Source organism: Nasonia vitripennis, assembly GCF_009193385.2.
Source record: "Nasonia vitripennis strain AsymCx chromosome 4 unlocalized genomic scaffold, Nvit_psr_1.1 chr4_random0005, whole genome shotgun sequence".
In the NCBI taxonomy this organism is placed as follows: Eukaryota; Metazoa; Arthropoda; class Insecta; order Hymenoptera; family Pteromalidae; genus Nasonia; species Nasonia vitripennis.
The window spans coordinates 1,246,075-1,260,898 of record NW_022279640.1 but is presented as its reverse complement, the minus strand read 5'-3'; the positions used below and the strand labels follow the sequence as shown (position 1 = coordinate 1,260,898).

General features: G+C 35.7%; 1 protein-coding gene across 18 annotated transcripts in view; it reads left to right on the top strand.

Annotated features, from left to right (window-relative positions):
• LOC103316989 overlaps positions 1-14,824 on the top strand; it is a 357,042-nt gene that overhangs the window by 16,720 nt on the left and 325,498 nt on the right. The window contains exons 1-2 of one of the 18 annotated variants that reach the window (XM_032601934.1): positions 1,224-1,296; positions 1,405-1,616. The exons of the other annotated variants lie outside the window; for them this stretch is intronic. The gene's annotated coding sequence lies outside the window, so the exon portion shown is untranslated. Of the gene's footprint in view, positions 1-1,223; positions 1,297-1,404; positions 1,617-14,824 lie in introns of those variants that run through there. 18 annotated transcript variants of the gene reach the window in all.

Sequence of the window (14,824 nt, the reverse complement as noted above, 5' to 3'; positions counted from 1 at the left end):
GCGCCGCCAACGTTATAACAGGGAGAAAGGCAGCTGGAAAAATAACAGCAGTGGCAGCATCGTTTGTTTAGCATGATATTTGTAGCCGACGGTCCGTTAAATTTTATTATGCTTTTTGCCTTTTTCGACACTTTTGCGCTGTGCATAACGGCTGGCATTGCGAACGATTTAATTTTGTATATTACGCGTGCGGCTTTTATGCTTATTCAAGGAGGCGTGCGTAGCGCAAAGAAATGATTTTCCCAAATGATTTAGTTTGTTTGTATTGACGCGTCTCAAATTGAGAGTGGCATAGCTGTAACGTGTTGCGGCGGGAGGTGCTAACGCGCGCGCCTCATGATCTTAACAAATCTAAGCTCGTGGTGGGTGTTTATAAATGTCTTGTTTTCCGCAGAGAGCTACAGGGCGAGGTTATGTTTATTAAAAGTCGCGGCGCGTGGTCAAGGTCGATTTAAATGTTTCAATTTTAAATCTTGTCCTCGTTCTTGCTCAATTTTCTCCGATGGTTGCCAACATCAAAGAAAAGCTCTCATCAAAAGGCACCGCGCGTGGGGGTGGTGGGTTCGAGCTTTAAATCTTATCAAAGTGCCCATGCAATTATTTATCAATAAATCACTTCTTTTTTACATGATGTTTCACTTTTTTCACAATTATTTTACATTTTTCTAGTATTTTTTCAACAATAGGTGGTTCCATGTTAAAAGCAGAAGTATCGTCTTGAAGTGCAAGCCAAGTTAGCATACTTTGTTAAAGGGTTTTATATCGTCTTCCGCTCAGTCGTCAAAACAAAATTATATAATTTATTGTTTCTGAAAATTAATTTTTTGAAAAAATACATAGCGCAACTGTGGATGAATCTATTGACCCCCTGACATTGCGTTCGAAATGCGGCGCCAAGTTCAGATTGTACGACAATAGTTTATTTTTTGTATAATCTTGTCGCCTGTTTTGATCTAACCTGATTATCCGTGAAATTTCGCACCCTATAAGCTTTTACGGAGATATTTACAATGTATTCCTGATTTTTATGGAAAACTGATCCACCAACTTGTAGTGTTGTAAAGACAACAAATACGCGTACGAAAGAAGAGAAAGCTACCTGGTATGGAAAATGGTATCCGGGGAAGATTATTAAAAGCAGTGGTAAATATTATCACTATTTACTAAATTACCAACTAAGACAATTATCATAATGGTACTCTTATATTGTTTTAGATGATAAACTGTACTTAAAATCATTAGAAATTTTGACAGACGGCACCATCGTCAATGTCGATCAAAACAAACTAGTTCGAGGTAAAATGTTTATATCAAATTTACTGCTTTTATTTATGATTATCGCTTTATCAACTTTATAATTACTCTATTTGGATTATCTTAACATTAAATCATGATTTTTTTTAGTGAAGATGAATGTGTTACACCGTTTTTATCAACAAAAGCAAAGCCTGATGTTTCGTTTCCTACGACAGCCATAGAATTCAAAACACCGTCTCCCAAAAGAATATCACGAACTTGCTCGTTACCATCAGAAGTAGGTGTACGCCATTCACCTCTTACCACATCAGCTCTATCTCGTGCAGGAATATCTTGCTTGCCACTAGTGATACCAGCAGGTATGCATCTCTTTCATTAATTATCTACGGCTGAGTAGAATAAGATCGTATTCGAGAACGTCGCATCTCGGCGGCAGCTTCGGGAACGTCGTATCTCTGAATTGCCTTAAATATCCACTTTGACTTTTGTGATTCTTGCTAAATAGACGCGATGAAAAATTTTGAAAAAAAGGGTTGATTCTATATTTTGTTAATAGTTGACTTTTTTTCAAAATTATTTATAGCATCTATTTCGTAAAGATCACAAAATTAAAAGTGGTTCTTAAGCGAATCCCGAGATACGACGTTGTAGAAGCCGCCACCGAGATACGACGTTCTCGAAGCCGCGCCGGGATAAGACGTTGTCGAAGCTGCCCCCGAGATACGACGTTTTCAAAGCCGCCGCCATGATACGTTTTTATTCCACTCAGCCGTCGATATAGCTTTGTCCTGTAAATAGCTTGTGTCGCCAATAGCTTATATTGTCACGCATCAGTTTCTATTGTTCAATCTCATGCATTTTCTTCAACAGAAGCTTTATTGTCTCCAATACCTCCCATACCAGCAGCCAGAGCTTGCATGCTCCCGCAGAAAATAACATCCTGCAAGCCACCTCCTATAACAGAAGCTAGATTTCCTTTGCCACCCCCGCTACCAGCACCTAGGTCTCGTTTGTCACCGTCGCTACCAGCAGCAAGATCGTGCTCACCATCTTCGACTCCAGCTACATTTTACGAGGCACTTCCTGCGCCAGCAGCTAAGTCTCGCTTGCCAGCTTGGCTATCAACAGCATGATCATATTCACCACCAACGACAAAATCTAGAGCTTGCGAGCTAGCTCCTGCAGCTAGATCTTGGGAGCCTCATCCAGCGCCAGCAGCTACATCATGCAATCGATCACATGTGCCAGTACCTAGATCTTGCAAGCCACACCCTACACCAATACCTAAAAGATCTTGCTCACCACCCCCGATAGCAGCATCAAAATTTGGTATTGCGCAAACATCAGACAGTGCTGTAAACTTAGAGATAATATTTTCATCAGATAAACCAGATGAAGGAATGGTATGTATTAATGTTTGAATTCTGTTATACGTAAATAAGAAAAATTTTGTCCTTTTGCTTTAAGGGGTCCCATAGTCAATTCAAATCCAGATTTCGCGCCACAAAACAGCAGACGACAAAATAAATTAATTGGCTTATAATAAATAATAAAAACAAAATTACGATAAACCATGAGATAGTTGCCCTCCGAAATGTAATTATCTATCATTTTACAAAGCTTGAACTTTATATGTCAATATCTCGCAGAATAAAGTTTGAATTACGTGATTTTGAGACATTATTCAAACTTTATTCTGCGAGATATTGACATATAAAGTTCAAACTTTGTAAAATGATAGATAATTACATTTCGGAGGGCAACTATCTCATGGTTTATCGTAATTTTGTTTTTATTATTTATTATAAGCCAATTAATTTCTTTTGTCGTCTGCTGTTTTGTGGCGCGAAATCTGGATTTGAATTGACTATGGGACCCCCTTGTGAATTTGTAAATATTGAAATAATAGTATATTGTGCAACTGGGGGGGGGGGGGGGAATTGGCTTTTACTAGCGAGTTTGAAGTGAGTTTTGAACATGAGTGAGAGGCGAGGGCGCCGTAGGCCTCGCTAGAGAAAGCCAAGTTCATCCCTACTTCAACAATATACCATTGCATTCGTTTATATTACAGGTCAAACTTGTTGATGCTTACGATGTGTATGTAGCAGAAAATGAATTGCGAAAAATGGAAGAGAGATGGAAAAAGGATAGCAAAGAAATGACAAGAAGATTAATGAAAATAATTCTAGGGAAACGTAATTTGGTAAATATGACGCCTATTGGTAGAAACGGGACTGTCAAAATACCTGAACCGGTATACATAGCCGCCTTTAGTAAGAATATAAATATATCATATCGACGCCTTAGTGGAAAAACAGGCTATCTGGGCTGCCGCTTCGAGAACGGGCTATCTGGGATCGGGCTTATATTTAAGACTTTTCCATTTCATTCTAATCTCAGATGCGATTAATTTTCGGAAATTTTGTTATGGCTGTCATGTGTGCTTTCAAAATGCGCGTTGGACTATCATAAACAAATTTCAGAAAATTAATCGTATCTGGGATTGAAATGACATGGAAAAGTCTTAAATATAAACCCAAGCCAAGATAGCCTGTTTTTGAAACGTCAGTAGCTATAGTCCGTTATTAAATGAGCCGGATTGAGGGAGTAACAATTACACCACCGGCGATTCACCCGGTCGTGCGCTCACGTCCTGGTGAAACAACGGTAAATTCCTAACCAACAAAGCCAACCTTACGCCGACATCTCACGACTCGCTTTATCTCTGTGCGCACACAGGATAAAGGGAGGAACGAGACGAGCGACGAAGATTTGTGAAGCCGTGCGCTCACGACTTCACGAATCCGAGGGATAACCTCAAAACACCGTTGCACTATCCCGGCTGTTACTGTGCGTACACAGAGCGGTCGAGATCGTTGTTACGCGACACACTCGGATCGGCGCAGCCGTGCGCACACGACTCCACCATACCGAATGAATTCCTAACCTCAAAATCCGACACCGATCCGTCATACCGCCACCGTACCGAGACACCGTAGCCGCGAACACCGAATCATTCTTGTAACGAAATCGCGTAGATATTCTTGTAAATTGTCAACCGCGTTAGTTTAAACAATTCTATTTGTAAAGGCGAAATATTTTTAACAAGACGCATAATTGATTTCTGTCTTAGCCGGGATTTAACAACTGATTCCAAATTGCTATTCTTTACTTAAGAAATATATTTTGTTATTATTAAAAATATAGAAACAGACTCTTTTCTTGCCCCTTTCCCCTATCCTGATCCTGGAACCGACTGACTATCCAGTCTCTTGGGGAAAGTTAAACCGTTACAGTAGTTATAACTAGTTTCAATACATGTATATTCGAATAAAGTTTTGCTATTTATAAATTATATTATTTAATTAAAATAACAAACTTCATAAGCGTATCTTAGAATTTTAAGTAAATATAATAGTGTGTGTGTGTGTGCTTGCGCGCGCGCGCGCTCGTGTGTGTATATATATATATATGTGTGTGTGTGTGTGGGTGGTTCTCTGTCAAATCGAAGATCAAAAATTTTTTTTCTTCTTTAACCCACAGTAAATATGTTCCAGAAACAGATTTTTAAATTGCTTATTATCAAAATGGTAGGGATTCAGAGATGTCAATTTTGGCAATTTCTGGGTTTTCAGCAAAAATTAATTAATTCATAGCTCTTCAGGGAAGCATTTGTCACTATAGACATAAATATACTTTTTTTTGTAAAATTTTCTCATCTTTTCAATAAAAATACCCTTAAAGTCATACACACACACACACACACACACACACATACAATTTTTAGAATATCCCAACTAAGGCTTTTCAGAATAAATTCAATTACAACGCGGGCTTTGTTCTGATTACTTATGAAGTTTACTAATATTTGGTCATTATGAACGCCATATGGAATTGACGTAATCGAGTTAATTAAATCAATAAATTTTCTAAAATGACAGGTATTTCAATCATTTTCTAAAAGGAATCAGTCCATTTCATCTATTTATTTCTTTGAATCCATGAATCAGTATACACGACCAAAAATGTTTTTATCAGGTATAAAATAAAGGTACGTCCATCTAATTATTTAGATTTTAAAGGCATTTGATTTTAATCGAATGTACTTAACTAATAGAAACCAAAAGAAATAAGCTTCGTGTTCAAATTCAGTGGCTCAAAATTCATAAAAATAGCCTTCGTCAATAATTTTCCTCTAGACGTAAATTTCTTAACCGCGTAAAACAGACATTTTGGGTGGTTTTTTGAGGTTAGGGACGAGCGCTTGAGGTATCTGTAAAAAATACCGTCGGATTCTTGTTTAGCAGCTCAAAATACACGAAAATAGTCGTTGCTTAGAATTTTTCTGAGCCCCTGTGATTTCTGACAGCTCATCATTTCTTAAAGTAGTAATTTTTTAAGGTTAGGGAACGCGTAGCTCCGTCTGGGAACAAAATTTTAAAAAACGCCCCTAACTAATTGAAAGTACATAAAAAATGCTAAAATTTCCATATTTTAAAAATTTTTTAGATCAAAAGGAATTGCGGGCAGAGCTTTGTTACGCTTGACGTGGAACGTCCCACACACACACACACACATATATATATTAAACAAAAAAATTCATGGAGATACCTTTTTTATAGTGCAAAAGTTCCTGTATGGGTCCCAGTATGGCAGAGACCCTGTATCTTTGGCTAAAAATGAAGATATTCATAAATTTGTTCTAAAATTAGTAAAATTTATATTTAAGGCCTGTGGCGAAGCTTATTAATTGCTTGGAGCATTCCTTAAAAAATCACAGGGGTAGCAAACATTAAAATAAAGAAAGTCACTGTAGGAGAAAATTGTTCCTTAATGTCCATCATTGACTAAAAATTAACAGCTTAGCGATAAATTATTTAGAAACATGTTTTCTCATAGAAATAAATTGCGTCACTTGGATCATTGCCAAAAAAATCATAAAACTTGATTTTATTGTTACAAATATTCCTACTGAAGTCGAGGAATCGTAAATATATTATGTCTCTTGCAAAAAATTATAACATAAATCATACACTCGATTATAATTTTTCAAAGTCAGTGGATAATTAAGTTAATTTTTGTAATTACAATGGCCTGGACTGATATTGCTGCTAATTTATTAATTAATGGAAAAACTGTCTATAGTATTTTCAAATTACCATTAAATATTAATAGTAGTATGGGCTGCGCGGCTACTGGGCCAAGCGGGTTCCGGGCCACCAAATACCGACGCATGGTAACTCATATTAGTAGATCCCTGTTTTACCGACAGAGCATTGTATGTCGACCGTGCTGTCAGCGGTGGCGCCCCCGACGACGCATGGTGACTCATATTAGTAGGTCCCTGTTTTATCGACATAGCATTGCATATCGACCATGCTGCCAGCGGTGGCGCCCCCCATAAACCAGTGTTGTCTACGTTACCGACCCCCCCCCCCTCCATAGCTCAGAGTGAGCATCGGTAATTTACTTTATCGACCTGGGATGCGATGGATAATTTGGAATAGGATTTGCAGGATTAAAGGTTAAGATTAATAAATAAATACATCAAAATATTCATTTTTATTTTACTTTATTCAAAAAAGATAGGTAAATAAAACATTATTTGTAAAGACATGTATATTATAAAATCTTTCAGAACTTCTTATAACCTTGATTTTCTGGCATGGACTTCGTATTAGTGGAATATTTCTCAAAAGTATTTTTTAACCGTTCAAATTTATTAACAGGAGTAGAACAAGGTTCTCCACGATACGTATTACATTGTTTATCTTCTTGCACTCTACAAACGCTTTTATCCTCCTTGAGAGGTGTGTACGGAATGCTATTTCGTTTCATTTTTTATATCTATCCTGACTGATGGTTTAAGATAATACTGATTCAAATGTTTGTTCCTGCAAGCTTTATATAGTTTCAAACAAGTTTCTTAATATCACCACTTATAGGATTATACTTGACAATGCGATCATGTAGAATTAGACAATACGCTGTAGTGTCCACAGGTATATTACGCTTACATTCAAATTCAAGACGTACGTCTACAGCTGCCTGTTTGAGTGACTCGTTTTGTTTTGAGCAGTCGATAACTATGAGTGGAGCATTTGTAATGAATTCTTCTTTGCTTAAAAGGGGATCTATTACAATTCTATCAGAATAATACGCATTTTGAAAATTAGCATACATATCGTAAAGCATGGCAAACTGATTGTTTAAAATATCAAGATTCAGATTTCCATACGGGTAGCTCTAAGAGTTGAGGAAAAGTTTGACATTACTAATATTACAATGATCAAAATGACTAGCATTTTGTCTTCGTACACCTTTCCTTCCTGTTTGAAAACCGAGAATGATAAAACGTGGTTTTTCCAGCTGATTCGATGTTTTTACAGTCCATACATGTTGCGTGGTTGTTGGAAGTACTGGATACTCATACAACTCCCATGAACGAAAACTCATCGAAATCGGTATATCTTTTTGAATATAGTTAAATAGTTGTATTTTTCGTCGGTCTGGCAGCATGAGGTAGGGCATAAGCCACTCTATACGATTGATCTCGATTTTGAATTCTTCATATGTCGGTCTCCCGTCCACCATTAAAGCCTCTTGCAAAACAGCATTCAAATCATTCTCGATCATGTGAGAATAAGTTCATGCTTAATGTTTACAACGATCTTGCGATAATCTTCAGCGAAACCAAAAATCATGGATAGAGGAACTGTCACATCAAAGTTTCCATTATTATCAGCTATATTTCCCACGTCAGTAATAGGTGTCCAGCCAGAATTTTCAAGATACTTTAGTTGACTAGGTGAGAAAGATGTGTAACCTTTCATCAGGGTTGTAGCAGCAACGTTCTTACATCGATCAATCTCTATGGCATTCATTTCATATCAAATTTCTTCAAAGAGATGACTAATAGCATTGTTCACAAAAAGGGTATGTTGTACTGCTTGTCCATCCTATCTAGTAATCTTTCCACAAATATGTAGAGAACTTTTTGATGGTAGAACACACAAATCTTGATGTTGTATAGCTATCCGAATTTCATCACTATTTTTGAATGCAAGTGAGGTATAGGGTTGATGTGCATGAACCTCATAATGCGAGACAGATTCATCAAAGATGACAGGGGATTGTACGTTAAGAACTGATTCCATTTTTCTGAGGCACACAACAACAACAGATAAACGTACAAGTTATTTTTTCAGTATTTTTCTTGCTTGAGGTCCCGTTCTTCCTCCACCACGCACTTTGAGACCGAGACTTTGTAGAAACTGACTGTTCTGATGTGTTAATCGTTTGATCATTCGTTGCTGACTGACTGTCTGACGACATACTGAGCTATTAATATAGCTTTTGTCAGCATTAAAAACAATACCCATTTCAATAGCTTTTTAAATGTAGACGAATTGTAATAATTTCACCTCGGAGATTATTCAAATCACCATCTTGATCTACTATACGTAGTTGTAGGTGATCGATCACTTTCACAGATATTGGCAAGTAAATTATTTGTTTAGGAACTTCGATTATCTTATAGCCTGGCGGAACTGCTGGGAAAAATTCATGTATTGTATGAACTTTCTGCTGATTTATGTATGCTCCTGTCGTAATGTTACATTCAACTCGTAAAGCGTTCACTTTGAGAATAGCTATTGGTAAATCTGAGTTGTGACTTATGTAGGGCTTCAAAAGTCGGAAATCTATTTCATGACTACACATAATAACACTTCGTAACGTATTATTATTTGGTATGATACTAAGTTTTATACCTCGAGTATCGAGGATCCCTTGTAGAGTTCGATCAATATCCTCAATCTCATAGCTGCCAGTAGGTAGTTCAATTATTTCTTGACCAACATAAAATTTATTACAGCTTTCATCGACGTTCGGTGTAGAATTAAAAGTTAGCAGCTCAACAAGTCCAAGACTGTATTGCTTATCCGAATCCAGTTCTATTGGAGGAAAATAGTGCGTCTCAAGGATTGAGGAGGTGCCTGATAGGCTGAGAGTCATTGATTCAACAACCATCTTGAGTAGACTAATTCAAATCATTCATGTAGATTTCTTTTTATATAGACAAAAATTATCTTTACGATTGAGCTGATTGCAGAGAAATTTCAGACAGAGATGACCACAGATGAAAGTTGAAAATTCCTGATACCTCTGATAATTGTACTTAACTTGAGATACTTTCCAGTAATTCATAAGATCTCGTGGTGGTTGTAAATCACCGAAACTATCAAAGTATGTAACCTCATTACCAATTTTTCGATAAGCTACCCAATGCGTGACAGGTCCACTTGCATCATCCAGATTAATGATTGCCGATTCTCTGGCTCGACAACCGCTTGAAGGCAGAGCATTTCTCATAAAAACTCCTCGAAAATTTGGTATATTCATTATGTTTACATATTTGAGCAGATCGTAGTCGGTAATTGCACGTTTAGGCAATCTTATTTCATCAAAGTTTTTTTTTTCTTCCTTTACACTTTTTGTTCTTCTTCTTCAGAAAGATGCCGAAACCTTTACGATGAGGTTTTAGAAACAGTCCTTTACCGAGTGCCAACATTTCAATTTTTTCATTATGTCTTTTTTGCTCTTCCATTTGTTTCTTAGCAGCACTTGTTTTATTTATTGCTTTAGCGATTCCCGCAGCTCCTCCTGCAAGTGAGCCTACTGCACTGAGACTAACAAAAAGTGGGATAAGTGCTGGAAGAAAGCCACCTACTTTGCTGGGAACAGGCAATATGCGTGAAACATTAACTTTACTTTTTCCACCAACATTTTTCACATGCTCTCGAGCCATCTTTAGTGTTGACTTTATCATAGAGCGAGAATCGTTGCCAGGAATGATAGGTTTTCCCATTGACTTGATCCAATTTTTCAGTGTAATCTTTTTCTTTGAAATCGTTTTCTTAAGTTTATTAGATCTACGCCTGCCACCTCCTCTTACTCCTCCTCTTCCAACACCCAAACCAAGCTTTGATTTTAACTTCATGGTATTTGCTATAGCTAAAGCTGTTGCTTTTTCTTTCAAACCAGCGTCTCTAGATTTCACTCTCTGCCACGCCTTCTCTGCTAAAATCTGATCAGCTGCGTTTCTCTCTTGAATGTTATCAGGATTTTCTGAGTAGGCAATATCGTGTTCCTTACAAGCAGCGTCTAGAGGATTTATTCCTGAATAACCACGAGCTAAACGTTTAGCAAGTTTAGTACCTGGACCACAGTACTGATAACCAGGCACATGAAGTTCAATGGGTAATTTGTTAATCAATGTATTCACTAAACCTGTACCTTTTTTCTGATGCATGATGCTAGTTCTTAACAAGCTCATGCGAGACTGACTGAGGGTACTATAAATGCTCATATTTATAATATATCGAATCAGTCGTGATATGAAATTTTAAGAAGCATGATGGATCTTAAGTAGCAGGCAGCAAAGTTGCCAGTGGTTAATTTCAATCTTTTGACCCAGCAGCAGCAAAAAAAAAAAACAACACAATCGTCATGGAAAAATGCTACCTAACAGTATAAGAGCAGTATTTTGTGGTCCGTCTAATTGTGGTAAAACGAACGCACTCTTATCTCTAATCATTAATCCTAATGGTTTGAGATTTGAAAATATTTACGTATACTCGAAATCTTTGAATCAGCCAAAATATAAATTTTTGGAACAACTTGTTGAGCCTCTAGAAGGTATTAAATACTTATCGTTCGGTGAACACGATCTCGTCGTATTACCTGATGAAGCTCAACCCAACTCAATTTTTATCTGTGATGATATTGCCTGTAAGAAGCAGGATAATGTCAAAGCTTTTTACTGCATGGGCAGGCATAAACGCGTGGATTGCTTTTACTTGTGCCAGTCGTATGCGCAAGTACCGAAATATTTAGTGCGTGACAACGTCAACTTGTTGGTAATTTTTCGACAAGACGATGTCGAACTTAAAACATGTTTATAACGATCATGTTAATATAGATATGACATATCAACGCTTCAAAGATATTTGTTCAATGTGTTGGAATAATAGCAATCATAGTTTTCTCGTTATAGACAAAGACCGTGATATTAATGATGGTCGCTACAGAAAAGGCTTTGATCAGTTTGTAATAAATATACAGAATACTGAATAAATTTAGCATTTGATTGTGAGACTCTAAACTATCAAGATGTCTGATTTTGATAAACAAACTGTAGTACGTGAAGTTGAGAAAGCTCGTACAGCTTTGAAAAGAAAGTATGATTTGGTAAAGTCACATAAATTGGAGGTGGAAAAAAATTTGGAGGACTCGTTCAAACCGCTTGTGAAACCACTGGAAAAGCTAATCGATGTAAGTGAGCATATTAAACAAGAAAATAGTTTATCACCAGTGGTAGTTAAAAAAGAAAAACGAAAGACGAGAAAATTAAAATTAGAGCGTATTGAAAATAATAAAAAAAGACTATGATGATGATGCTGATGCTGATGATGATGATGATGATGATGAGGATGATCCTGGAGAATCAGCTTTTGAGTCAGCTGTGGGCGATTCAGATATTTCAGATCATGAAGAAACTGTTATTCAAAATAACGCTGCAAGTGTTTCAGATGTTTCGGGTGATGAAAAAACAGTTATGAGCGCTAATGTCGATGAAAACATTCGATTGTTGCTTAAGGGACAAACACGAGCCTTAGATACAGTATATGGAGTGCGAAAAATGCATGATAATAAACTAATGATTGGAAATGCTCCTATAAGTTTTGACAAAGATAAAATTATCGTTGGCAATAAAGTGTATGAAAAAGATCTCGGTCTTGTGGAATTGTTGTTTAAGAAATATCCTGATGACACTTTAATCACTGATAATGATAAGAAGAATTATGCTAAGATTTTAAAACACACAAATGCACACAAAAAATACTATAAATCAAAGGAAGATATTCGTGAAAATGCAAGTAAGAAATATACTGATTTTGTGAGTAAAATTCTCAAGATTGGTAAAAGTGGTAAGGGGCTTATGTCATATAAGATCGCTCATAAAAAATGAACTTGTAGATCGTTTAAGATTACTTATAGCTGAAACATCTGCTGGTAATAATAACCATGTCAATGAAATACAATCAATCATTGAGGAGCTTCGTGAAGCTGAAATTATTTTGTAACAACTCAGTATCGAAATGAGTATTGATGTGTTTGGACGTCAACTAGTCCTTGCAGGCACATCTCGAGGACCGCCTGGACTAGGATTCAAGCTGACTAGTAATTGAAATTTTGATTTAGAGAATCGAAAACTGTGTTATGTTGGTGATGCTGTGGATCAAGATGATGCTGTAAATTTAATGTCTGTAAAAAAGTTGATTGAACAAAGAGCTGATAAATTTGAAAAAGATTTACAGGAAGTGGAGAGTCTAGTAAATGATAAAATTATAAATACTGAGACAGAATTTTCTAGAGTAAATAAAACGCTTAGAGATTTGCAAGAGAAATTAAAAATCTTGGATTCTGGAATAAATAAACCTGTAAATCATAATGAAAGCAGGACTAGTGGAGGAACTTCATAAACCTGCTCGACGTAATTATCCACGTCGTATTTTCTCAGCAAAAATATCGATGAAACTTGGCAAGTAGATCTTGTTGAAATGATTCCATATGCCAAGCAAAATAAAGGGTTTAAGTACCTGCTCACAGTTATTGATGTATTCTCAAAGTATGCTTGGACTGTGCAAGTGAAACAACAAACTGGAAAATGTGTAACTCAAGCTATGAAATCAATACTATTGCAAAAAAGAGTGCCTAAGAATTTGCAAACAGATCGTGGAAAAGAATTTTACAATAAAGATTTTGACAAACTAATGAAAAGTTATAAAATTCATCTATACTCTACCTACAGTAATCTTAAGGCATCAATTTGTGAACGTTTTAATCGCACTCTAAAAAGCATGATGTGGAAGTTATTTAGTCTGTGTGCTAGCTACAAATGGTTGGATATCTTACAAGATTTAACATTGCAGTATAATAATAGTCGACATCGGACAATAGGAATGAAGCCTGCAGAAGTAGACAAAAGCAAAGTTAATCGTATTCTTAATCGAATTAATATGAAAAAGTCAAACAGCCTAAATTTGTTTAAACGAGCTAAATTTAAAATTGGAAATAAAGTTCGTGTAAGCCGAATCAAGGAGGTTTTCGATAAGGGCTATACACCCAATTGGTCAACTGAAGTCTTTACAATAACGCGAGTTTCACCTACGAAGCCCTATACTTATCATCTAAAAGATTATCAAGACAAACCAATAGCTGGGGGATTCTACGAGGAAGAACTTCTCAAAACTAAATATCCAGATGTCTATTTGATTGAGAAAGTTTTAAGAAAAAGTGGTGATAGAGTTTATATTTTGAATCATAATAACCTATTAATTCAGTCTGAGATAGAATTGGCATAGATAAAGGGTTCGCATATAAATCACTTATTTGTTTTTCTATGTTTCTTAACTGTTCAGCAAACCATTTTGACGCTTCAGGTCCTCTATAAAAGGCATATTTTGATAGTGAATCGTTGTAACTACATTTCAGATAGTAACCTATACTATAAATTTCATGACTTTGTATTGGTTGCGTGTTTGTTTTTTCATCTTGACTTATTGGTTTTAACAAACACTCACAGTCTGCATAGATTATGAAAGGTAACTTTTCATTGTAGCGATGATTTTTAAACATTATCAAACTATTTTCTTCATTAGGCAGTCTAATTCTACATTTATTTAATATTTTGCAATGCTCTTCATGCTTTATTAAGTCATCTTCTTTATAAAAAAAAATTTAAACATCTATCGCAAACATAGAACTTTTTTTTTCTATTTGTCAAATTATTACTGATTAAACGTGACAGACTTTTAATGTATACATAATATGATTGAGATAAAAACTCATCACTTTCATCAACATCACCACCATCTAAATTATCATTTGTGAGTAAAAGAAGATTGATATGATTACTCTTTTTACATGATGTTAAATAGAGAGGTGTAATATCTTTGTTATCTAGACCAAACACATTTATTGATATTGCATTATTTTGCTTTTCAAATCTTAGGATACTTTTCAATGATACTGGCAACTCAATACCTTTCATATTTAAAATGTTTTCATACTGAATATAACTATTCAATCTATTAGAATGATTTCCATGTTTTACTGGATATAATGCAGATAAAATTGCACATATAAAGCATTTGTTATCATAATTTTTAACATTTATGCATGCTTTCCTTTTCTCTACGAATGCTGATAATGGTATATAAGAGCTACCGGCACGCATTGGATTAAATTTATTTATATTTATCTGTATGTTTTCAATAGAATGTAGAGTCCAACCAGAATCACGTTCTTGAAATTCTTCAATATCTGTGAGTAGAGGTTCAATAACATTAGACTTGAACCATTTGTTTAACAATGTTGTAGATAAAATTTCATGATTTTTCGTGTTGAAATATTTAGTCTCAATGCACTCTCCTTCTTTTTCTTCGACATTATCATTATTCTCTACACATGTTTTTGTAAATGTACATGATAAAACAGTGTT